The sequence below is a fragment of the Eschrichtius robustus genome, chromosome 14, assembly GCF_028021215.1.
Source record: "Eschrichtius robustus isolate mEscRob2 chromosome 14, mEscRob2.pri, whole genome shotgun sequence".
In the NCBI taxonomy this organism is placed as follows: Eukaryota; Metazoa; Chordata; class Mammalia; order Artiodactyla; family Eschrichtiidae; genus Eschrichtius; species Eschrichtius robustus.
This window is the reverse complement of record NC_090837.1, coordinates 31,147,143-31,170,798: the sequence shown is the minus strand read 5'-3', so window position 1 is coordinate 31,170,798 and position 23,656 is coordinate 31,147,143. Positions and strand designations below refer to the sequence as shown.

Below are 23,656 nucleotides of genomic sequence, written 5' to 3'. Positions count from 1 at the left end.
CTTGCTACTTATATTTGTATATCCTTTGAACTTTTATGAATACACATTACTTTTACAAACAGGAAAATAAGGTTGTTTTTGTTATAAAAGTAGTATGTAACTATGAGGAAAAACATTTTAGTATGGCATAAACTGGAAAGTTATTACTTATAGGTCAGTTGAATGCTCACACAATTTAAGTGCTATGTAGGGTAATCTTAGTCATGAATTGCTGATTTAGGAAGTAATATTTCTAAATTTAGGTCATTTCTACCATGTTCCTATCTATAATTAAACATCCTCCTTAAAGTGGGAAGAATATCAAGTTGTTCGTTATTCTCATGGTAATGTAATTATTGAGACAACTGGTATTAGCATCTTTCATTGTTAAAAACAGCAAAATCAGTATATCTAACATTTCACTATTCTTCAAGCTGCACGTAACCTACCTCTATGTGGTGGTCGTAGGTTTATGGTATAAGAAGCACTTTCACTTACATTAGCTCATTTTGTCCTCCTAATAGCTGTGCGGCATAGGCAGGGCACATGAAAATTCTAAGCCATAAAATCATGCACGTAAGGTCCTAATCGAATGGGCTACAGAACCAGGGGAGGACCGACCATGTGATTCTGAGTTCAGGCCCTTTGCCTTTCGTTTCTGTAAGCTTTTTGCAGACTGCCCCAAAGCTCCCTGGGTGCAGATGAGGAGGAGGGAGTCTTCCCAGCAAGTGTTTTTAAGTACTGGCCGCTCTTTCTTGCTTTTTCTTCATCTGCATGTAAGCGGGAGTGAGGGGTGAGGGGAGGGACAGGAATGACTGAGAACGGGCTACGTGTGCCTGTTGTGCTCACACCCAAGGTGGTAAGGGCTGTGCAGTAGGCTACACGGGTCCTAATGATGCTGAGCCCAGATGCCATGTTGATTTGTGACTTTGTCCCTCACCTTTCAAACTGCATCTCCCTGAGGCATAGTCGAACGTTACTCAACAAGTAAGTGTATAAACTGACCCCCTCCTGCGCTCTGGGGACTCCTGTCAGGGGCCGCATCCCCGGACATGGGGTGGATCACAGCAGACCCCCCCAACAGCAGGCCCACACAGAGTCTGAAGTCTAGCGGGAGAGGCAGACAACTATCATCACTAATTCTACTGTAAGACGAAAGTACAGGCTTTATGAGAGACAGTAACAGTGAGACATAGTTTAGATGGCGGGAGGGGTGTGTCAGGAAGTTTCTCTCAAAGAGCCTTATTTAAGCTCAGACCTAAACAATGAGTAGGGATTTACCAGGAAGGATGGTTGGAAACATTCCAAGAGGGATGCCCCATACACAGGCCCTGGGGTAGGAAGATGCTTCTCTTGTTGGAGGAACAGAGACTCATGTGGCCCCAGTAGAGGCAGAAAAGGTAGGCGGCAGGCAGGGGCCCCATCCTGGGGGCCTTGTGGTCCATATTAAGAATGTTGTATTTTGTCCTAACCACAGAGACAAGCCATTGTTGAGTTTTAAGTAGAGAAGAGATATGATCAGATTTATGTTTTTAAAAGATGCATTGGCAGCTGGAATTAGACTAGAGTGGAGTGAGTCTCCGTGGGAGACAGGCTGGGAGGCGCCTGGTGATCCAGGACAGATGATGGCCGTGGTAGGGCAGTGGTGGGGAGGTGACGGAAAGAGAAACCCTGGCAGCGGCTGAACAGAGTGGGAAGGGGTGTGCAAGGAGTTCAGATTCGAACTTACAGGGATGGGACTGTGAGAGACGGTCCAGTGGGTGTTAAAGAAGCATCTGGACATGAGAGTCCATTGTTGAAAGGATGCTTAGGCCGGAACTATCACTTTGGGAGATGTCATCCTAGAGATGGTGCTAAAATCCAGGAAAACTGTTGAGAACACCTTGGGAGGAAGAGGGCACGGAAAAGACAGGAAGGCCCAGAACCCAGCCCAAAGAAACCTCTACATTATAAAGTAGGCACAGGAGAAGGAGTCAGTAATGGAGCTTGAGAAGGGCCACCAGAGAGAGGGGAGAAAATCCAGGAGAGCGTGGTGTCTCTCAAGGCAGAGAAGAAGATGCTTCCTGCGGATGCAGATACTGCGAAGATGAGGATGGTACCCTGTGTCTTGGGAAAGAACATCACACAAGTTCAAGGGGGAGAGCACTGCATATTAGAAATGCAGTTTCAACTAGAAGCAGCATTGTTCTTCTCTCCTTTCAAGAAGGACCTTTTACCTACATGGCTACAAAACTGGCCTGACTGGAATGTTTTATTTCAGCGCACTCAGATTTCATGGCTTTCCATAGCCGCCAGATTGATACTAGCTGTGAGTACCACTTTATTCCCTAACATTTAACTATGAAAAATTTCAACCATACAGAAAAGTTGAAGGAATTTTACAATGAACACTCGTGTATCTATCTCCTAGATTCTACTATTAACATTTTGCTTTACCTGCTTTATCACATGTGTATCCATCTAACAGTCCCTCTATCTACCCACCAATCCATCTTATTTTTCAGATTTTCAAAGTAAGTTTCAGACATTGAATCAGTAATTTAAAAACTCCCAACAAACAAAAGTCCAGAACCAGATGGCTTCACAGTGAATTCTACCAAACACTTAGAGAAAAGTTAACACCTATCCTTCTGAAACTATTCAAAAAATTGCAGAGGAAGGAACAACTCTGAACTCACTCTGTGAGGCCAGCATCACGTTGACACCAAAACCAGACAAAGATATCACAAAAAAAGAAAATTACAGGCCAATATCACTGATGAACATAGACGCAAAAATCCTCAACAAAATATTATCAAACCCAATCAATCCAACAATACATTAAAAGGAGTATGCACGATGATCAAGTGGGATTTATCCCCGGGATGCAAGAATTTTTCAATATCTGCAAATCAATCAATGTGATACACCACATTAACAAATTGGAGAATAAAAACCATATGATCATCTCAATAGATGCAGAAAAAGCTTCTGACAAAATTCAACACCCATTTATGATAAAAACTCTCCAAAAAGTGGGCATAGAGGGAACATACCTCAACATAATAAAGGCAATATATGATAAGCCCACAGCTAACATCATACTCAGTGGTGAACAGCTGAAAGTATTTCCTCTGAGATCAGGAACAAGGCAAGTATGGCCACTCTTGCCACTTTTATTCAACATAGTTTTGGAAGTCCTAGCCACAGCAATTATAAGAAAAAGAAATAAATCCAAATTTGAAAGGAAGAAGTAAAACTGTCACTGTTTGCAGATGACATGATACTATACATAGAAAATCCTAAAGATGCTACCAGAAAATTACTAGAGCTCATCAATGAATTTGGTAAAGTTGTAGGATACAAAATTAATGCACAAAAATCTCTTGCATTCCTATACACTAACAATGAAAGATCAGAAAGCGAAATTAAGGAAACAATCCCGTTTACCATCACATCAAAAAGAATAAAATACTCAGGAATTCCCTGGCAGTCCAGTGGTTAGGACTTGGTGCTCTCACTGCCAGGGGCCTGGCTTCAATCCCTGGTCAGGGAACTAAGATCCCACAAGCCACTTGGTGCAGCCAAAAAGAAATAAAATAAAATAAAATACTTAGGAATAAACCTACCTAAGGAGGTAAAAGACCTGTATTCAGAAAACTATAAGGCACTGATGAAAGAATCAAAGATGACACAAACAGATGGAAGGATATACCATGTTCTTGGATTGGAAGAATTAATATTGTTAAAATGACCATACTACCCAAGGCAATCTACAGATTCAATGCAATCCCTATCAAAATACCAATGGCATTTTGCACGGAACTAGAACAAATCATTCTAAAATTTCTATGGAAAACAAAAGATCTCGAACAGCCACAACAATCTTGAGAAAGAAGAACAGAGGTGGAGGAATCACACTTCCTGATTTCAGACCATACTACAAAGCTACAGTAATCAAAACAGTATGGTGAGACTTCCCTGGTGGCACAGTGGTTAGGAATCCACCTGGCAATGCAAGGGACACAGGTTCGAGCCCTGGGCTGGGAAGATCGCACATGCTGCGGAGCAACTAAGCCCGTGTGCCAGAACTACTAAGACCGCGTGCCGCAACTACTGAAGCCCACATGCCTAGAGCCCGTGCTCCACAACAAGAGAAGCCACTGCAATGAGAAGCCCGCGCACCGCAGCAAAGAGTAGCCCCCGCGTGCAGCAACGAAGACCCAACGCAGCCAAAAATAAATAAATAAATAAATTTATATTTAAAAAAACAGAACAGTATGGTATTGGCATAAAAACGGACACACAGATCAGTGGGACAGAATAGAGAGCCTAGAAATAAACCCATGCACTTATGGTCCATTAATCTACGACAAAGGAGGCAAGAATATACAATAGATAAAAGACAGCCTCTTCAGTAAGTGGTGCTAGGAAAACTGGAAAGCTATATGTGAAAGAATGAAATTAGAATATTCCGTAACACTGTATACAAAAATAAACTCAAAATGTATTAAAAACCTAAATGTAAGACCAGAAACCATAAAACTCCTAGAGGAAAACATAGGCAGAACACTCTTTGACATAAATCCCAGCAATACTGTTTTGGATCTGTCTCCTAAAGCAAAGAAAATAAAAGCAAAAATAAACAAACAGAACCTAATTAAACTTAAAAGCTTTTGCACAGCAAAGGAAATCATTGACAAAATGAAAAGACAACCTATAGGATGGGAGAAAATATTTGCAAATGATATGACTGATAAGGGGTTAATATCCAAAATATGTAAACAGCTCATACAACTCAACATCAAAAAAGCAAACAACCCAATTAAGAAATGGGCAGATGACCTGAATAGACATTTTCCCAAAGAGATACATGAAAAGACACTCAACATCACTAATCATCAGGGACATGCAAATCAAAACCACAATGATATATCACCTCATACCTGTCAGAATGGCTATCACCAAAAAGAATACAAATAACAAATGTTGGAGAGCATGTGGAGAAAAGGGAACCCTTGTACACTGGTGGCGGGGATGTAAATTGGTGCAGCCACTATGGAAAACAGTATGGAGGTTCCTCTCCTCAAAAGAGTAAAAATAGAACTACCCTATGACCCAGCAATTCCACTCCTGGGTATATATCCAAAAGAAACCAAAACACTAATTTGAAAAATACATATACCACAACGTCCATAGTAGCATTATTTACAATTGCGAAGGTATGGAAGCAACCTAAGTGTCCATCAACAGATGAATAGATAAAGAAGATGTGGTATACATATATATATGTATGTATATACAATGGAATACTACTCAGCCATAAAAAACAATGAAATTTTGCCATTTGCAGCAACGTAGATAGACTTGGAGGGTATTATATTAAGTGAAATAAGACAGAAAAAGACAAATACTGTATAATATCACTTATATGTGGAATCTAAAGAAAATACAAAAAACTAGTGAATATAAGAAAAAAGAAGCATGCCCACAGATATAGAAAACAAATTAATTAGTGGCTACCAGTGAGGAATGGGAAGCAGGGAGGGGCAGTACAGGGGTAGGGGATTAAGAGGTACAAACTATTATGTATAAAATAAGCTACAAGCATATATTGTACAACACAGGGAATATAGCCAATATTCTATAAAAACTATAAATGGAGTATAATCTTTAAAACTGTGAATCACTCTATTGTACATCTGTAACATATAATATTGTACATCAACTATAGTTCAATTTTTTTAATTAAAAAAAAAGCCAAAGTAAGCTTTGGACATAAGAGCATTTCACAGCTAAACACTCTAGCATCTATATCATTGACCAGAGTTCAGTATCTGTTTATGGTTCTACTTCTTTTGAGGTAAAATTTTGAAAGAATGAAAAGCCCAAATCTTAAATGGACCAGTTGTTGCCTTTTGACAAATGCATACCCTGTGTGGCCGTCCTATTAAGTTATAGAACATTACATCTCCCCAGAAAGTCCGTTGCTGCTGCTTTCTCTCTCAGAAAGCGCAGGTGATGTAGGTAAGGAACCCAGTCCTGGGCTCTGGTAGGAACACAGCAAGTGTAAACTCCCTTCTCCCTCTGCCAGGGGACTCTGCCACCGCTCATATACATTCACCCACATTCTCACCAAGATAGAAATAGACACTGAACTCTTCCTAAAAGTGCTTTTGTGAACATTTCACAATACACCCTTTGTAGAGAAGGACAATGGTGTCCAGTGAACCAAGCCCACCCCAAGGAATCATAATTCCTCACCGAGAATCCTGCTCTGCTGGCGCTGAGCAAGCTGAAGCCTCAGCCCTCTGATTTGTCAAACAGGAACAGTGACCATCTCTGTCTACAAGTATAAAATCACCTTGCTGTTTTTAATATATGAATTAATAGAGCCCTGGAGGGAAAGGTGAAAAGACTCCACCACAAGGCTGTGACCATTTTGACTAAGCTACCGTATTGTCCCAGGTTGCCCCCCGAGCCCCATCCTCGCCTCACTGCTTAGGTGAGGCCTCTGGGCACAGGTATGAGTCAGGGACGTTCTATGTGGAGGGCTCAGGTTCAGCACCAGGTCAGGACTGGAGCTGCTTAGTAGGTCTTCAAAATCTAGTGTTAACAACCCCTGGAAGAGGCTGTGGGCTTAGTTTATTTGTTTATCTTCTTGCTTTTGTCTTCTTTGTCACTCTGGGCCTTAGGAAGAGCCCACACGAGCTGATTTGTTGGAATGAAGAGAGGGTTTCTCAATCCTCACCCTATGCTGGATTTAAGGAACCCAGAGACATAAGTTGAAGTGCCAGCGACTTCTAAGATTTAATGAAAATTTGTTTGAGCCTTCTTCCCAAGTCAGTGAGAGGTCTAATGATTGCCCCAGATTTACTTATTAAGTCTTGAGATTTTATAGACTGGTATTCACTTTCAGTTACAAAATCCTGCTCTGGCTGAGCTCACATCTCTCTTGGGGGCCACTTCCACTGTCGGCATCTTTTTTCTGCTTTGGACCAACCCAGACCTGGAATTCAGCCTCTTTTCTTTGCCTTCCCCCAAGGCGACTTTCCCAAGCAAAGCCTTGTAGAATCCCACCTCTCTCTTCAATCTCTTTCCCTTCTACTCTCTTGACTCCCAGATTCCTCTGGATATATAGATTCAGATTTGTTTAGCTATGACTTTATACTTCCTTTCCACCCACAAGTGGATAATCAAGGTATTTTTCTAAACAAAGATAGTTGTCAAGAGGAATTCTGCTGCAAATTCTTTGAAATATATATATATGTATATATATTTGTACACATCTACACATACATACATGTATATACACACATACACAATACATATATGCTTATATATATGTCCTACATGTATACATAATATACAACACATAGAACTATAGAAATAATTACATGAATGGGTGTATAATTACATAACACATACTATCTGTACATACACACATGTATATACCCTATGACATAACGTCTACACAGATCTAAACCACCATCACTAAGGAATTGGTGAACTCCAGCTCTTGCCTCATCTTGTTGGAGTCTTGTTCTCATCTTTTTATTTCTGCATTGCACAGATCCTGCTCTGTAATTGAAATGGATCCCATCCAGCTTACACTGTTTAGTTTACAAAACAGGGGACTGGAAATATCTGCTCAGTCACTCACTTATTCAGTCTCACATTCACTCAACAGACAATAATCCAGCACCTACGACAGCCCCGGGTTGGATCCTATAGAGGAGAAGATATGGAAATGAGGGAGAGACCCACGTCTTTAGAAACTTGAAATCCAGCTGCATGTGCAACCCTTAACACACCCGAAACAAAACGTCCTCACGCACAATTCTCATCAGAGGAACAGCAAATTCGAGCAGAAAGTAGGGACTTGCAGTGTACAGCAGCGCTGCTGTTTCAGCAGAATGAACAGGAGGAAAAAACCACTGTGGTCAAAAGAAACTGCTGGCTGCTGGATTTTTGTTTAATTACAATTTGTGCTCTTCTAACAGCGTTCATTCTGCTTAGATGGCAGAGTGGCTTTCATGAAAGTATGAGCTCAGCCTTGCCTTATGCCTGTTGGAAAAAAGAGGTCAGGTAAAATGACTGTAGTGACAGCACCAAGCTAGTTGAAGACAAAAAACAAAAAAAACAAAAAAAAACCCCGCACGCTGGAAATTTTTTGCCCACTGAAAACCCCTTGAAGTCGTCTCAGAAACACATATAGAGACGATTTCCTCTTTTCTCCTTAGCAGTGCCCTCAAGGAAAACAGCTTTCCAGATCTGAGGGGGTGGACCAGTGATGCAGTCTAGCAGCCTGGGTTCGTTCCGAATTCAGCTCCATGGCTACATTCGGGATGACGGACTTAATCCTTATGTAGCTCTTCCAAATCTCTTCATATAGTTCTGCAATTTTTAACTGAACTCTACACTGAATATTCTAGTCATTTAAAACGTTTTCACACCACTTTGGCACAGAAATTAGTAATGACCGGATACATTTGCAAAAATCCATGCTTTGTATATTGTAAAACGTCTACATAAAGGCTGAGTAACTCTCATCCCGCATGCAGATAAACGTGATCTATATATGGTTTTGATAATTGTTTTAATTCAAAAATCAAATGCATTTTTAATGTACCCACAGAGGAATTTACATATGAGTTCATGAAGAACAGCAAGTGATATTCGTGTATGCAGAGGAAAGATATGGTGGCCTGTTTCTTGATGGTAATGAAATTTGATAAATGACTTCTTTCCACAGAATCTCCAAAATAGAGTGATGCAGGTACACACATTTTATCAAATTAGTTAGAGCTTTTCTAGGAATTGGCTCTGTTTTTACTTACATACTTCTGTGACAAAATTAAAGATAAGTTATTTGTTAGAGGCACTATCAATGGTCTTAATTGGAAAACATTTAGCAAGATGAACCTAGCATGCTGGATGTGACACTAGGAGAACTTGTGCTCTGGTTTCAAAACCTGGCAGTTCTTAGTGCTATACGTTCCCAAACCATAGAGAACTGGCTTTTCCTGGGAAATCCTAACTTCTCACACGATGCTCCTTTTTATTCTTTTTACTTATTTACATTGCTTAATGAAATGAGGCAATCACATGATGTACTCTAACTTGAAAATCCTGTATGCTGATACTTCAAATTCTATAAATTATATCCAGATCTAGTATTCTTTTTTTTTTTTTTTTTTTAGAAACTGTTTACTTTCCGTCAGCTTATTTCCATTTTAAGAGTTTGTGGAAGAACAGCTTAAGACCACTCAGTGGTTGTTCCTACCCACTCAGTGGCCTGAGCAGTGGGAGCTCCAGACCAGTCTTCAGTGGGGAACTGCTGAATAGGCACAGAGGGCACCTGCACACCTTCGGACCAGTCCGCCACCTCAGGCTGAGGAGCAGTGAACTCAGGAGGTGGGGCGGTCCGTTCACCCTAAAATTCCTCCTTGGTCACAGCCTTCTCAGCTGCCGCCTGCTTTTCCTTTTCAGTCTCTTCAGGATCTCTGTAGAAGTAGACATCAGGCATGACCTCCCATGGGTGTTCACGGGAGATGGTGCCACGCATGCGCAGAACTTCCCGGGCAAGCATCCACCACATCAGACCCACTGAGTGAGCTCCCTTGTTGTTGCATGGGATGGCAATGTCCACATAATGCAGAGGAGAGTCTGTGTTACACAGAGCAGTGGTAGGCAGGTTAACGTAAGAGGCCTCTGTGAGGGGCTGGTGGTCAGCCCTGGGATCAGTAACCACCAGAAGTCTTGGCTCCCGGAAGGCTGCCTGGCTCTGGTTAGTGAAGGTTCCAGGAGTGAAGCGGCCAGCAATAGGAGTGGCTCCAGTGGCAGCAGCAAACTTCAGCACAGCTCGCTGGCCAGTATTCCTGGAGGATACGACACTGACATCAGCTGGGTTTTCAATGGCAACAATGGCACGAGCTGACAACAGAAGCTTCTCCCAGGTTCTCTTCAGATTTATGATGTAGATGCCATCACTTTTCCTTTTGTAGATGTACTGTTCCATTTGGAAGTCAAGGTTGGTGCCACCTAAGTGGGTTCCTGCTGCAAGGAATTTGAGGACATCCTCCTCCTTCATTTGCAGGACATCAAGGGCTCCGGACATTGTGAAAGTTTCCCTTTAAGTTATGATGGGAATCCAGAACAACGCCATATGGACCCCTGTCTGACTGACGTGGAAAGAAAGCTAGTATTCTTTAAAAAAAATTTTTTTAAATATAGTTTTAAAGGTTACATTCCATTTACAGTAATTACAAAATATGGGCTATATTCCCTGTGTTGTACAATACATCCCTGAGCCTATCTTTTTTTTTTTTAACATCTTTATTGGAGTATAATTGCTTTACAATATTGTGTTAGCTTCTGCTTTATAACAAAGTGAATCAGCTATACATATACATATATCCCCATATCTCCTCCCTCTTGCGTCTCCCTCCCACCCTCCCTATCATACCCTTCTAGGTGGTCACAAAGCACCGAGCTGAACTCTCTGTGCTATGAGGTGGATTCCCACTAGCTATCTATTTTACATTTGGTAGTGTATATATGTCCATGCCCCTCTCTCACTTGGTCCCAGCTTATCCTTCCCTCTCCCCGTGTCCTCAAGTCCATTTTCTATGTCTGTGTCTTTATTCCTGTCCTGCCCCTAGGTTCTTCAGAACCTTTTTTTTTTTTTTTTTTAGATTCCATATATATGTGTGAGCATACGGTATTTGTTTTTCTCTTTCTGACTTACTTCACTCTGTATGACAGACTCTAGGTCCATCCACCTCACTACAAATAACTCAATTTCGTTTCTTTTTATGGCTGAGTAATATTCCATTGTATATATGTGCCACATCTTCTTTATCCATTCATCTGTTTATGGACACTTAGGTTACTTCCATGTCCTGGCTATTGTAAATAGTGCTGCAATGAACATTGCGGTACAGGACTCTTTTTTTTTTTTTTTGAATTTTATTTATTTTTTTATACAGCAGGTTCTTATTAGTCATCAGTTTTATACACATCAGTGTATACATGTCAATCCCAATCGCCCAATTCATCACACCACCATCCCCACCCCCCCTTGGCTTTCCCCCCTTGGTGTCCATACGTTTGTTCTCTACATCTGTGTCTCAACTTCTGCCCTGCAAACTGGTTCATCTGAACCATTTTTCTAGGTTCCACATACATGCGTTAATATACAATATTTGTTATTCTCTTTCTGACTTATTTCACTCTCTATGACAGTCTCTAGATCCATCCATGTCTCAACAAATGACCCAATTTCGTTCCTTTTTATGGCTGAGTAATATTCCATTGTATATATGTACCACAACTTCTTTATCCATTCGCCTGTTGATGGGCATTTAGGTAGCTTCCATGACCTGGCTATTGTAAATAGTGCTGCAATGAACATTGGGGTGCATGCATCTTTTTGAATTATGGTTTTCTCTGGGTATATGCCCAGTAGTGGGATTGCTGGGTCATATGGTAATTCTACTTTTAGTTTTATAAGGAACCTCCATACTGTTCTCCATAGTGGCTGTATCAATTTACATTCCCACCAACAGTACAAGAGGGTTCCCTTTTCTCCACACCCTCTCCAACATTTGTTGTTTGTAGATTTTCTGGTGATACCCATTCTAAGTGGTGTGAGGTGATACCTCATTGTAGTTTTGATTTGCATTTCTCTAATAATTAGTGATGTGGAGCAGCTTTTCATGTGCTTCTTGGCCATCTGTATGTCTTCTTTGGAGAAATGTCATTTTAGGTCTTCTGCCCATTTTTGGATTGGGTTGTTTGTTTCTTTAATATTGAGCTGCATGAGCTGTTTATATATTTTGGAGATTAATCCTTTGTTCGTTGATTCATTTGCAGATATTTTCTCCCATTCTGAAGGTTGTCTTTTCATCTTGTTTATGGTTTCCTTTGCTGTGCAAAAGCTTTGAAGTTTCATTAGGTCCCATTTGTTTATTTTTGTTTTTATTTCCATTACTCTAGGAGGTAGGTCAAAAAAGATCTTGCTGTGATTTATGTCAAAGAGTGTTCTTCCAATGTTTTCCTCTAAGAGTTTTATAGTGTCCGGTCTTACATTTAGATCTCTAATCCATTTTGAGTTTATTTTTGTGTATGGTGTTAGGGAGTGTTCTAATTTCATTCTTTTACATGTAGCTGTCCAGTTTTCCCAGCACCACTTATTGAAGAGACTGTCTTTTCTCCATTGTGTATCTTTGCCTCCTTTGTCGTAGATTAGTTGACCATAGGTGCATGGGTTTATCTCTGGGCTTTCTATCTTGTTCCGTTGATCTATGTTTCTGTTTTTGTGCCAGTACCATATTGTCTTGATTACTGTAGCTTTGTAGTATTGTCTGAAGTCAGGGAGTCTGATTCCTCCAGCTCCGTTTTTTTCCCTCAAGACTGCTTTGGCTATTCGGGGTCTTTTGTGTCTCCATACAGATTTTAAGATTTTTTGTTCTAGTTCCGTAAAGAATGCCATTGGTAATTTGATAGAGATTGCATTGAATCTATAGATTGCTTTGGGTAGTATAGTCATTTTCACAATATTGATTCTTCCAATCCAAGAACATGGTATACCTCTCCATCTGTTGGTATCATCTTTAATTTCTTTCATCAGTGTCTTATAGTTTTCTGCATACAGGTATTTTGTCTCCCTAGGTAGGTTTATTCCTAGGTATTTTATTCTTTTTGTTGCAGTGGTAAATGGGAGTGTTTCCTTAATTTCTCTTTCAGATTTTTCATCATTAGCGTATAGGAATGCAAGAGATTTCTGTGCATTAATTTTGTATCCTGCAGCTTTACCAAATTCATTGATTAGCTCTAGTAATTTTCTGGTGGCATTTTTAGGATTCTCTATGTACAGTATCATGTCATCTGCAAACAGTGACAGTTTTACTTCTTCTTTTCCAATTTGTATTCCTTTTATTTCTTTTTCTTCTCTGATTGCCGTGGCTAGGACTTCCAAAACTATTTTGAATAATGGTGGTGAGAGTGCACATCCTTGTCTTTTTCCTGATCTTAGAGGAAATGCTTTCAGTTTCTCACCATTGAGAATGATGTTTGCTGTGGGTTTGTCATATATGGCCTTTATTATGTTGAGGTAGGTTCCCTCTATGCCCACTTTCTGGAGAGTTTTTATCAGAAATGGGTGTTGAATTTTGTCAAAAGCTTTTTTTGCATCTATTGAGATGATCATATGGTTTTTATTCTTCAATTTGTTAATATGGTGTATCACATTGATTGAGTATATTGAAGAATCCTTGCATCCCTGGGATAAATCCCACTTGATCATGGTATATTATCCTTTTAATGTGTTTTTGGATTCTGTTTGCTAGTATTTTGTTGAGGATTTTTGCATCTATGTTCATCAGTGATATTGGTCTGTAATTTTCTTTTTCTGTAGTATCTTTGTCTGGTTTTGGTATCAGGGTGATGGTGGCCTCATAGAATGAGTTTGGGAGTGTTCCTTCCTCTGCAGTTTTTTGGAAGAGTTTGAGAAGGATGGGTGTTAGCTCTTCTCTAAATGTTTGATAGAATTCACCTGTGAAGCCATCTGGTCCTGGACTTTTGTTTGTTGGAAGATTTTTAATCACAGTTTCAAATTCATTACTTGTGATTGGTCTGTTCATATTTTCTGTTTCTTCCTGGTTCAGTCTTGGAAGGTTATACCTTTCTAAGAATTTGTCCATTTCTTCCAGGTTGTCCATTTTATTGGTATAGAGTTGCTTGTAGTAGTCTTTTAGGATGCTTTGTATTTCCGTGGTGTCTGTTGTAACTTCTCCTTTTTCATTTCTAATTTTATTGATTTGAGTCTGCTCCCTCTTTGTCTTGATGAGTCTGGCTAATGGTTTATCAATTTTGTTTATCTTCTCAAAGAACCAGCTTTTACCTTTATTGATCTTTGCTATTGTTTTCTTTGTTTCTATTTCATTTATTTCTGCTCTGATCTTTATGATTTCTTTCCTTCTGCTAACTTTGGGTTTTGTTTGCTCTTCTCTCTCTGGTTCCTTTAGGTGTAAGGTTAGATTGTTTATTTGAGATTTTTCTTGTTTCTTGAGGTAGGTTTGTATAGCTATAAACTTCCCTCTTAGAACTGCTTTTGCGGCATCCCATAGGTTTTGGATCGTCGTGTTTTCATTGTCATTTGTCTCTAGGTATTTTTGATTTCCTCTTTGATTTCTTCAGTGATCTCTTGGTTATTTAGTAATGTATTGTTTAGCCTCCATGTGTTTGTGTTTTTTACGGTTTTTCCCCTGTAACTCATTTCTAATCTCATAGCATTGTGGTCAGAAAAGATGCTTGATATGATTTTAATTTTCTTAAATTTACTGAGGCTTGATTTGTGACCCAAGATGTGATCTATCCTGGAGAATGTTCCATGTGTATTTGAGAAGAAAGTGTAATCTGCTGTTTTTGGATGGAATGTCCTATAAATATCAATTAAATCTATCTGGTCTATTGTGTCATTTAAAGCTTCTGTTTCCTTATATATTTTCATTTTGGATGATCTGTCCATTGGTGTAAGTGGGGTGTTAAAGTCCCCCACTATTATTGTGTTACTGCCGATTTCCTCTTTTATAGCTGTTAGCAATTGCCTTATGTATTGAGGTGCTCCTATGTTGGGTGAATATATATTTATAATTGTTATATCTTCTTCTTGGATTGACCCCTTGATCATTATGTAATGTCCTTCCTTGTCTCTTGTAACATTCTTTATTTTAAAGTGTGTGTTATCTGATATGAGTATTGCTACTCTAGCTTTCTTTTGATTTCCATTTGCATGGAATATCTTTTTCCATCCCCTCACTTACAGTCTGTATGTGTCCCTAGGTCTGAAGTGGGTCTCTTGTAGACAGCATATATATGGGTCTTGTGTTTGTATCCATTCAGCAAGCCTGTGTCTTTTGGTTGGAGCATTTAATCCATTCACATTTAAGGTAATTATCGATATGTATGTTCCTGTGACCATTTTCTTAATTGTTTTGGGTTTGTTTTTGTAGGTCCTTTTCTTCTCTTGTGTCTCCCACTTAGAGAAGTTCCTTTAGCATTTGTTGTAGAGCTGGTTTGGTGGTGCTGAATTCTCTTAGCTTTTGCTTGTCTGTAAAGCTTTTGATTTCTCCATCGAATCTGAATGAGATCCTTGCTGGGTAGAGTAATCTTGGTTGTAGGTTCTTCCCTTTCATCACTTTAAGTATATCATGCCACTCCCTTCTGGCTTGTAGAGTTTCTGCTGAGAAATCAGCTGTTAACCTTATGGGAGTTCCCTTGTATGTTACTTGTCGTTTTTCCCTTGTTGCTTTCAATAATTTTTCTTTGTCTTTAATTTTTGCCAATTTGATTACTATGTGTCTCGGCCTGTTTCTCCTTGGGTTTATCCTGTATAGGACTCACTGTGCTTCCTGGACTTAGGTAGCCATTTCCTTTCCCATGTTAGGGAAGTTTTCGACTATAATCTCTTCAAATATATTCTCTGGTCCTTTCTCTCTCTCTTCTCCTTCTGGGACCCCTATAATGCGAATGTTGTTGCATTTAATGTTGTCCCAGAGGTCTCTTAGGCTGTCTTCATTTCTTTTCATTCTTTTTTCTTTAGTCTGTTCCACAGCAGTGAATTCCACCATTCTGTCTTCCAGGTCACTTACCCATTCTTCTGCCTCAGTTATTCTGCTATTGATTCCTTCTAGTGTAGTTTTCATTTCAGTTATTGTTTTGTTCATCTCTGTTTGTTTGTTCTTTAATTCTTCTAGGTCTGTGTTAAACATTTCTTGCATCTTCTCGATCTTTTCCTCCATTCTTTTTCCGAGGTCCTGGATCATCTTCACTATCATTTTTCTGAATTCTTTTTCTGGACGGTTGCCTATCTCCACTTCATTTAATTGTTTTTCTGGGGTTTTATCTTGTTCCTTCATCTGGTACATGGCCCTCTGCCTTTTCATCTTGTCTTTCTGTGAATGTGGTTTTTGTTCCCCAGGCTTCAGGATTGTAGTTCTTCTTGCTTCTGCTGTCTGCCATCTGGTGGATGAGGCTATCTAAGAGGCTTGTGCAAGTTTCCTGATGGGAGGGACTGGTGGTGGGTAGAGCTGACTGTTGCTCTGGTGGGCAGAGCTCAGTAAAACTTTAATCCACTTGACTGCTGATGGGTGGGGCTGGGTTCCCTCCCTGTTGGTTGTTTGGCCTGAGGCACCCCAACACTGGAGCCTACCCGGGCTCTCTGATGGGGCCAATGACTGACTCTGGGAGGGCTCACACCAAGGAGCACCCTCAGAACCTCTGCTGCCAGTGTCCTTGTCCCCACGGTGAGCCACAGCCACCCCCCGCCTCTGCAGGAGACCCTCCAACACTAGCAGGTTGATCTGGTTCAGTCTCCCTTGGGGTCACTGCTCCTTCCCCTGGGTCCTGATGCGCACACTACTTTATGTGTGCCCTCCAAGAGTGGAGTCTCTGTTTCCCCTAGTCCTGTCAAAGTCCTGCAATCAAATCCCACTAGCTGTCAAAGTCTGATTCTCTAGGAATTCCTCTTCCTGTTGCCAGAACCCCAGGTTGGGAAGCCTGACATGGGGCTCACAACCTTCACTCCAGTGGGTGGACTTCTGTGGTATAAGTGTTCTCCAGTCTGTGAGTCACCCACCCAGCAGTTATGGGATTTGATTTTACCGTGATTGCGCCCCTCCTACCATCTCATAGTGGTTTCTCCTTTGTCTTTGGATGTGGGGTATCTTTTTTGGTGAATTCCGGTGTCTTCCTGTCGATGATTGTCCAGCAGCTAGTTGTGATACATGACTCTTTTTGAATTATGGTTTTCTCAGGGTATATGCCCAGTAGTGGGATTGCTGGGTCATATGGTAGTTGTATTTTTAGTTTTTTAAGGAACCTCCGTACTGTTCTCCATAGTGGCTGTATCAATTTACATTCCCACCAACAGTGCAAGAGGGTTCCCTTTTCTCTACACCCTCTCCAGCATTTGTTGTTTGTAGATTTTTTGATGATGGCCATTCTGACCAGTGTGAGGTGATACCTCATTGTAGTTTTGATTTGCATTTCTCTTGAGCATATCTTACACCCAATAATCTGTGCCTCCCACTCCCCCACCCCTTTATTGCCCCTCCCCCTCCCCACTGGTCACCACTAGTTTGTTCTCTGTATCTGTGGGCCTGCTTCTTTTTTGTTATATTCACTAGTTTATTGTAGTTTTTAGATTACACATATAAGTGATATCCTACAGTATTTGTCTTTTTCTGTCTGACCTATTTCACTTAGCATAATGCCCTCCAGGTCCATCCAGGTTGCTGCAAATGGCAAAATTTCATTGTTTTTTATGGCTGAGTAGTATTCCATTTATATATATATATGTATGCCATAACCTCTTTATCCATTCATCTGTTAATGGACACTTAGGTTGTTTCCATATCTTGGCAATTGTAAATAATGCTGCTATGAACATTGGGTACATGTATCTTTTTGAATTATTGTTTTGGTTTTTTTCAGCTTTATACCCAGGAGTGGAATTGCTGGGTCGTATGGTAATTTTATTTTTAGTTTTTTGAGAAACCTCCATACTGTCTTCCACAGTAGCTACACCAGTTTACATTTCCACCAACAGTGTGAGAGGTTCTCTTTTCTCCACATTCTCTCCAACATTTGTTATTTGTGGTCTTCCTGGTGATGGCCATTCTGAGAGGTGTGAGACGATATCTCGTTGTGGTTTTGATTTGCATTTCCCTGATGAGTAGTGATGCTCTAGTATTAATTCTTTAAGTTTACTTGAATGCTAGAAAAGTCCCCTCCCTGTGTGACAGCTGCAGGATCATAATCAAGGGGGGAAGAGGAGATATCAACAAATGATATTGAAAATATCAGTGGTGACTCTCTTGGGGCAGTAGGATTTCAGGTGACTTTTAATGTCTTTCTTCATATGTTAAATGATTAGTTGAATTTTAACAGTGAGCCTGAATTGTTTGCACAATCAGAAGGTTATCTGTAAATAAATAAAATTAGAACCTTATTGAACACTCTTTTCACAGATAAGTTCCAGAAAGAATAAAGACCAAAATATGTGAAGCACAAATTTTATATGATTAGAAGGAAATGTACAGATTATCTTCATGACGTTGAGTTAAGCAGAATATCTTAAGCCAGAAAGTATGAGTCGTAAAGGAAAAGACTTAGAAATTTGCATGTATTTTTTAAATGATGCCAAAATTAAAGTTTAGCTTAAAGATTTGATTGAAAAAACAAGCCACAAACTAGGAGAAGATATTTGTAACATGTATTGCAAAGTATCTAAGAAACACAAGGAAATAAAATTAAAAAGCAACAAAATGAAACCCCCAATTTTTAAGAATGGACAAAAAATATGAAGAGGAAGGAGAAAAGGCAAACAAAATCACCAAAATTCACAAAATGTCCTCCTCCTCACTATACTTAGAGAAACACGAATTAAATTAGATGCCACATTATATCCCTCTGATTGTCTACAAAACGTCAAACCAGACAATATGAGATGTTGGAAAGGAAGTGGAAAAGAGGAACTTGCATATTCTTCTAGTGGGAGTGAAAATGAATACAATTGTTTTGATGTCAAATTACCAATATCCAGTAAAGCTGAAAATTTACATTCCTTGTGACCTAGAAAGTCCTCCTCTAGAGAAACTTGCAAATAAGTGCTAAGAGACAGCTACCAAAAGAACAATCTAAAACCCATCAGAGAGAAATAAAAAGTAAAGTTTATATGCCCAAGAACATTAAAATAGCAATTTAAAAAATGAACTAGGTCTCTGTGTGTTAACCTTATTAACATAGGTCACTAAAACCTACCACTGAGAAGAAAAAAGAAACAGGTTGTAGAAAATTTAAACAGTAGGATACAAATTATTTAAAATAAAAAAAACCCACTATATATTGCCAATGGATACATATACGCTTAGAGAGGTGTACTGGAGGACACTCCCTGGGGTTGTCTCTGGGGAAAAAAGTGAAAGAAGGCGAAGGAGGAGGGAAGCAAAATGGACTTGAATTTTATTTCAATATTATATTACCTTTATTATAAATACTTATAAAGTATCTTGCAAAAGATAAAAGTAATGAACTCAGAGTCTCTTTCCTGCTTGTCACAGAGCCTGACCAGCCCACCAGAGTCTCAGGTATCCCGGGGTTCCAGGAAGAGAACCTGCAGGGCCCTTGCGTGGGGCTGCACCTCAGCAATGGGAACGGAGCACAGCTCCAGCCTCAATTTCTTGTTTTTTTTCATTTTAATTTTTAAAGGTTTTTGGTATTGAAATATAGCTGATTTACAGTGTTTCAGGTGCACAGCAAAGTGATTCAGTTATACAAGTATATATATTCTTTTTCATATTCTTTTCTATTATAGGTTATTGTAGTTCATTGTGCTATACAGTAGGTCCTTATTGTTTATCTATTTTATGCATAGTACAATAGTTTGTATCTGTTAATCCCAAACTCCTAATTTATCCCTCTCCCCTCTTCCCGCTTTGGTAACCATAAGTTTGTTTTCTATGTCTGTGAGTCTCTTTCTGTTTTGTAAATAAGTTCATTTGTATCATTTTTTGAGATTCCACATATAAATGATAATCATGTGATATTTGCCTTTCTCTGTCTGACTTACTTCACTTAGTATGATAATCTCTAGGTCCATCCATGTTGCTGCAAATGGCATTGTTTCATTCTGTTTTCTGTCTAAGTAATAATCCATTGTACATATGTACCACATCTTCTTTATCCATTCATCTGTTGATAGACACTTAGGTTGCTTCCATGTCTTGGCTATTGTAAACAGTGCTGCTATGAACATTGGGGTGCATTTATCTTTTTGAATTAGAGTTTTCATCTTTTCTGGGTATATGCCCAGGCAGCCTCAATTTCTGTTTGCAGTTATGACGTGGATCAAATGCTACTGGACACCCAGCATGAACCTAGATGATGTCACCCCCAGAGTGTCCACTGTGATGACCCACAAGATACTAGTAGTTTCTGAACTAGACACCCACAGTGTTGGAGGAAAAACAGCCCTCAGCCCAAAGAAGATTATATCAAGAGAAGAAATTGAAATGCTTTTGAAGAAAGACTCAGATTGGACATGGGATTGGTCAAGTCCGTCTGAAAACATCCCCCCTGCCCCCGCCTCCAAAAAACTGCCTTTAAACATCTTTAAACACCATCCAAAGCACACAGCCTCTCTCGGCAGGAGGAACATGCGTCTTAGGAAGAAAGGGGACATTTTCTCAGCAGAATTTCTAAGGGTTTTCCTTCCATCTCTGCTGCTCTCACATCACTGGCCAGTAGCTTGGGGATCATATTGGAAAGCGTCTGGCCACCAGTGTCTTTTGATGGAGACTTGGACTCTGGCTATTGCACACGGTGGAGATTGTCTACTAAAGGCTACACTGAACTCTGCTATTTATTCTTTGCGAAGCAGGAACTAGAAAACCAAGGTGCAAATCAAACTCCACAGTAGAGTTTAGATGCCAAAATGTGTTTGCTTTCACAGTGTAATGGCTTCAACTTCCAATGGGTAGGCGACAGGGACGTGTCAGCATTCTGTCAGAGACACCTGCTCAATCTGTTTCAGGCCCCTCATCAGTTAACCTCGTCCTTTGTGCTGAGCTTTTGGGGGCTCTGAGAATCAATGTTAATCTAAGCTAATCTGTGTCTACATTTAAAAAACTAGAAATTGAAGAAAATAAATAAATCTTTGCCAAATCCTTCAGAGATTACTGTATTTGCATGTGGTTTAAAATCAAACCTTATAAAAGCTTTTTGATTAAGCCAGAAAAAAGTAATTTATTTAAAAATAAACATTTGTACTCCCGCCGTGTTACTGGGGAGCTTTCAGTCTTGGTTTGGGTGATAATGCCTGGAGTCAGCTGCAGCAGTGGAAGTGACCCTATTTTGGGCTTTTGCTGTTGGAGAGCTGGGAGAGCTCAGGAGGTCAAGAGGCCAAAGCAAGAGCATACCCACCTCTCCTGGGACCTTGCTTGGGGCACAGATGGGGCTTGGTTGGGTGACTAAAATCTTCTCCCAGCTTTGCTGAAGGAAACCAGGCTCTGTGTTGATTCATAGGTGTTAGCAACTGTTTTATTTGTCAATATTCTAAAAATTTATTGGGAACTCTAAATCATTTAAAAAAAATCATCTCTCAAAGATAAGGCAAAGATGTACGTAAGAAAAGTACAGCTTGTATTTTTCCTGTCTAGATTTCTAGGTCAGTTTAAGTGTGTTCGAGTCAAGCATCATAAGTGTTGTGATTAAATAGCTACCTTTCTCAGAAGATTCCTCTGGTTTTTGTAACCTTCCCTCCTGTCTAACAGGCTTAACAAATTTAGCTTGATAAGTGTGTCTTGGAAATGGAACATTCCACAAGTCCTATGCATTAATCATTACCTGAAGCACCCACAGATATGTACTTATGAAGCCTTTCAACAGATCCCAGGACACAGGGCTGATAATTAGCAGGCACTGACATCCACTCTGCACACTGGCCATGGTCCACCTTGATCATTTAGTACCTGAACCTCACTGTGTACCTGAGTTCAACACTGTGCCTTGAAGGTCATTATGGCCCCTGATCACGGGTCTTGGCAGATTTACTGTCTCAGTGCTGAAATCTGGTAGAGCCCTTCCAAGTTCACTGCTTCTCCAGCCTTCCTCTCCCCATTGCTGGAGCAATCTGGTCCTTGTCGCCAGCCTTGACCTCAGCCAGTCTCCAGGACAAATCCGACCTTAGGCAGGAAGCATCTGGACCTCGATCCTCATCACCCTGCCTTCAGTGCTGAACCTCTAGTGGGGATACACGAGCTGGCACCCTGCCAACCTCTGCGGCTCCCCTTCCCCACCGCCTCTCTCTGCCCCACCTGTCTGGCGCATGCACACACACGCACCTGTTCTCAGGTGTGCCGGCCTGCTCAACATCCCAGTCGTGACTTCAGCCCTGCTGCTTCCTCCCTCCTCTGCCTGGGATGCATCATTTCAGCAGAAGCAGTTGGCTGGTACAGGGAAGCAGCATGAGTAAGAAAGGATGGGATGGGTTTCCTTGACCATCCGTGTTTCTGAGAACACCCTTACCTTCTTTCTGTGCTCAAAGCAAGTTCTGTTTCCAGGGGGGCTGTGGCCTCTCCGGGCTGCCCCAGCTTACTCAGGCAGAGAAAGAACACACTTACCTCGTGCTCCCACTTCACATTTTATTGCTAAAACCCTTCCACAACTTCGTGAGGGAGGAACCGTTATCGTCATTCTACTGATGAGGAAACTGAGCTCAGAAAGGCTGAACAAGTCACCCTTCTGGAAAGCTGGGACCTGGATCCAAACCAGAGAGTCTCTGGTTCCAGAGCCCTTTGTCACTGTCCCCAGGCCCTGGTCTTAGACTCACTTCTATTTTGTTCTGTAGCCTGAGTTCATGTGTTATTTCATGGTCAGCACCAGACTCTCTCTAGAACTGGGGCTGCTTTGTCCCGCAGCTCATTCTCAGAGAAGGGAAGCCCCCTGCCCTGGACCCTGACTCAGTGCTGGAGTCCAGCTCTCCCTGACAATGTTCTCCATCACTGCTGGCTGCCTAGACGTCCAAACACCACCTGAACTCACCGCCACTATGCTCTCCTGTCTGATAGGGGACTGGACTCCTGCAGGCCGGTCTCTGCAGCCAGCTGCTGACATAAAATGCAGTCTCCTGTTGCCACGCCCTTTGGCTACAGCCCTGGAGCCCAATTTTCTCTCAGCACCAGCAGCTGGATCTGAGCCCTCATGTTCATCCCACCCCAGGGAGCAAGTCAGCTTAGAAGTTATGCACACCCCCACCCAGCATTCTTCACTGGATCCCTCTTCACCAAGTTATGTCTAGTTCTTGAGCAAGACAGCTTCAGCGGGACTAACGCAACTAGACTCTGACTTTAGTCTCCGGTCTTTATTTGTTCACTAGGGTCTTCAGTTGGGTTTCCCCAGAAGCCAACTTTGAGATGAAAATTTGAGACCAAGTAGTTGATTTGAGGGGTGACCCAAGGAAGTGTTATTGAGTGGGTTACCCCTGGGTGGCCCCAGGGTTCAGTGCCGCTGGGGAGCTATGGATGAGAGTGTAGAACACAGCTCAGAGTCCTCCCACCGAAGGAGGGTGAGGACACTTGGGGATTCCTCCTGGTCACATGGTCATGGGCTGAGGGCTGCACTGCACTTCTGGCTGCAGCCCTCACAGGGACAGCAGTGGGTGCTTGCAGTAAGGTTGTTCTAAAATATACTGTGAGGGGTCTTCCCTGGTGGCGCAGTGGTTAAGAATCCGCCTGCCAATGCAGGGGACACGGGTTCGAGCCCTGGTCCGGGAAGATCCCACATGCCGTGGAGCAACTAAGCCCGTGCGCCACAACTACTGAGCCTGCGCTCTAGAGCCCACGAGCCACAACTACTGAAACCCACGCGTCTAGAGCCCGTGCTCCGCAACAAGAGAAGCCATGACAATGAGAAGCCCATGCACCGCAGCGAAGAGTAGCCCTTGCTCACCGCAACTAGAGAAAGCCCACGTGCAGCAATGAAGACCCAACACAGCCAAATATAAATAAATAAAATTTTAAAAGATAAATAAATAAAATATACTGTGATGGTGCGTACCCAGGGGGTATAAGCAGAACACAGGCGGCATCCACTACAGTCAGTTAAAATAACACTCAGAGCTGCCGTTTCAGTG

At 41.1% G+C, this 23,656-nt stretch overlaps 2 pseudogenes; one reads left to right on the top strand and one right to left on the bottom strand.

Annotated features, from left to right (window-relative positions):
* Positions 1–9,217: 9,217 nt before the first annotated feature.
* On the bottom strand, positions 9,218–10,129 carry LOC137776355 (small ribosomal subunit protein uS2 pseudogene; annotated as a pseudogene).
* Positions 10,130–16,195: 6,066 nt separating this feature from the next.
* Positions 16,196–21,997, top strand: LOC137776193 (BCL2/adenovirus E1B 19 kDa protein-interacting protein 3-like; annotated as a pseudogene).
* The last annotated feature ends 1,659 nt before the right edge of the window (positions 21,998–23,656 follow it).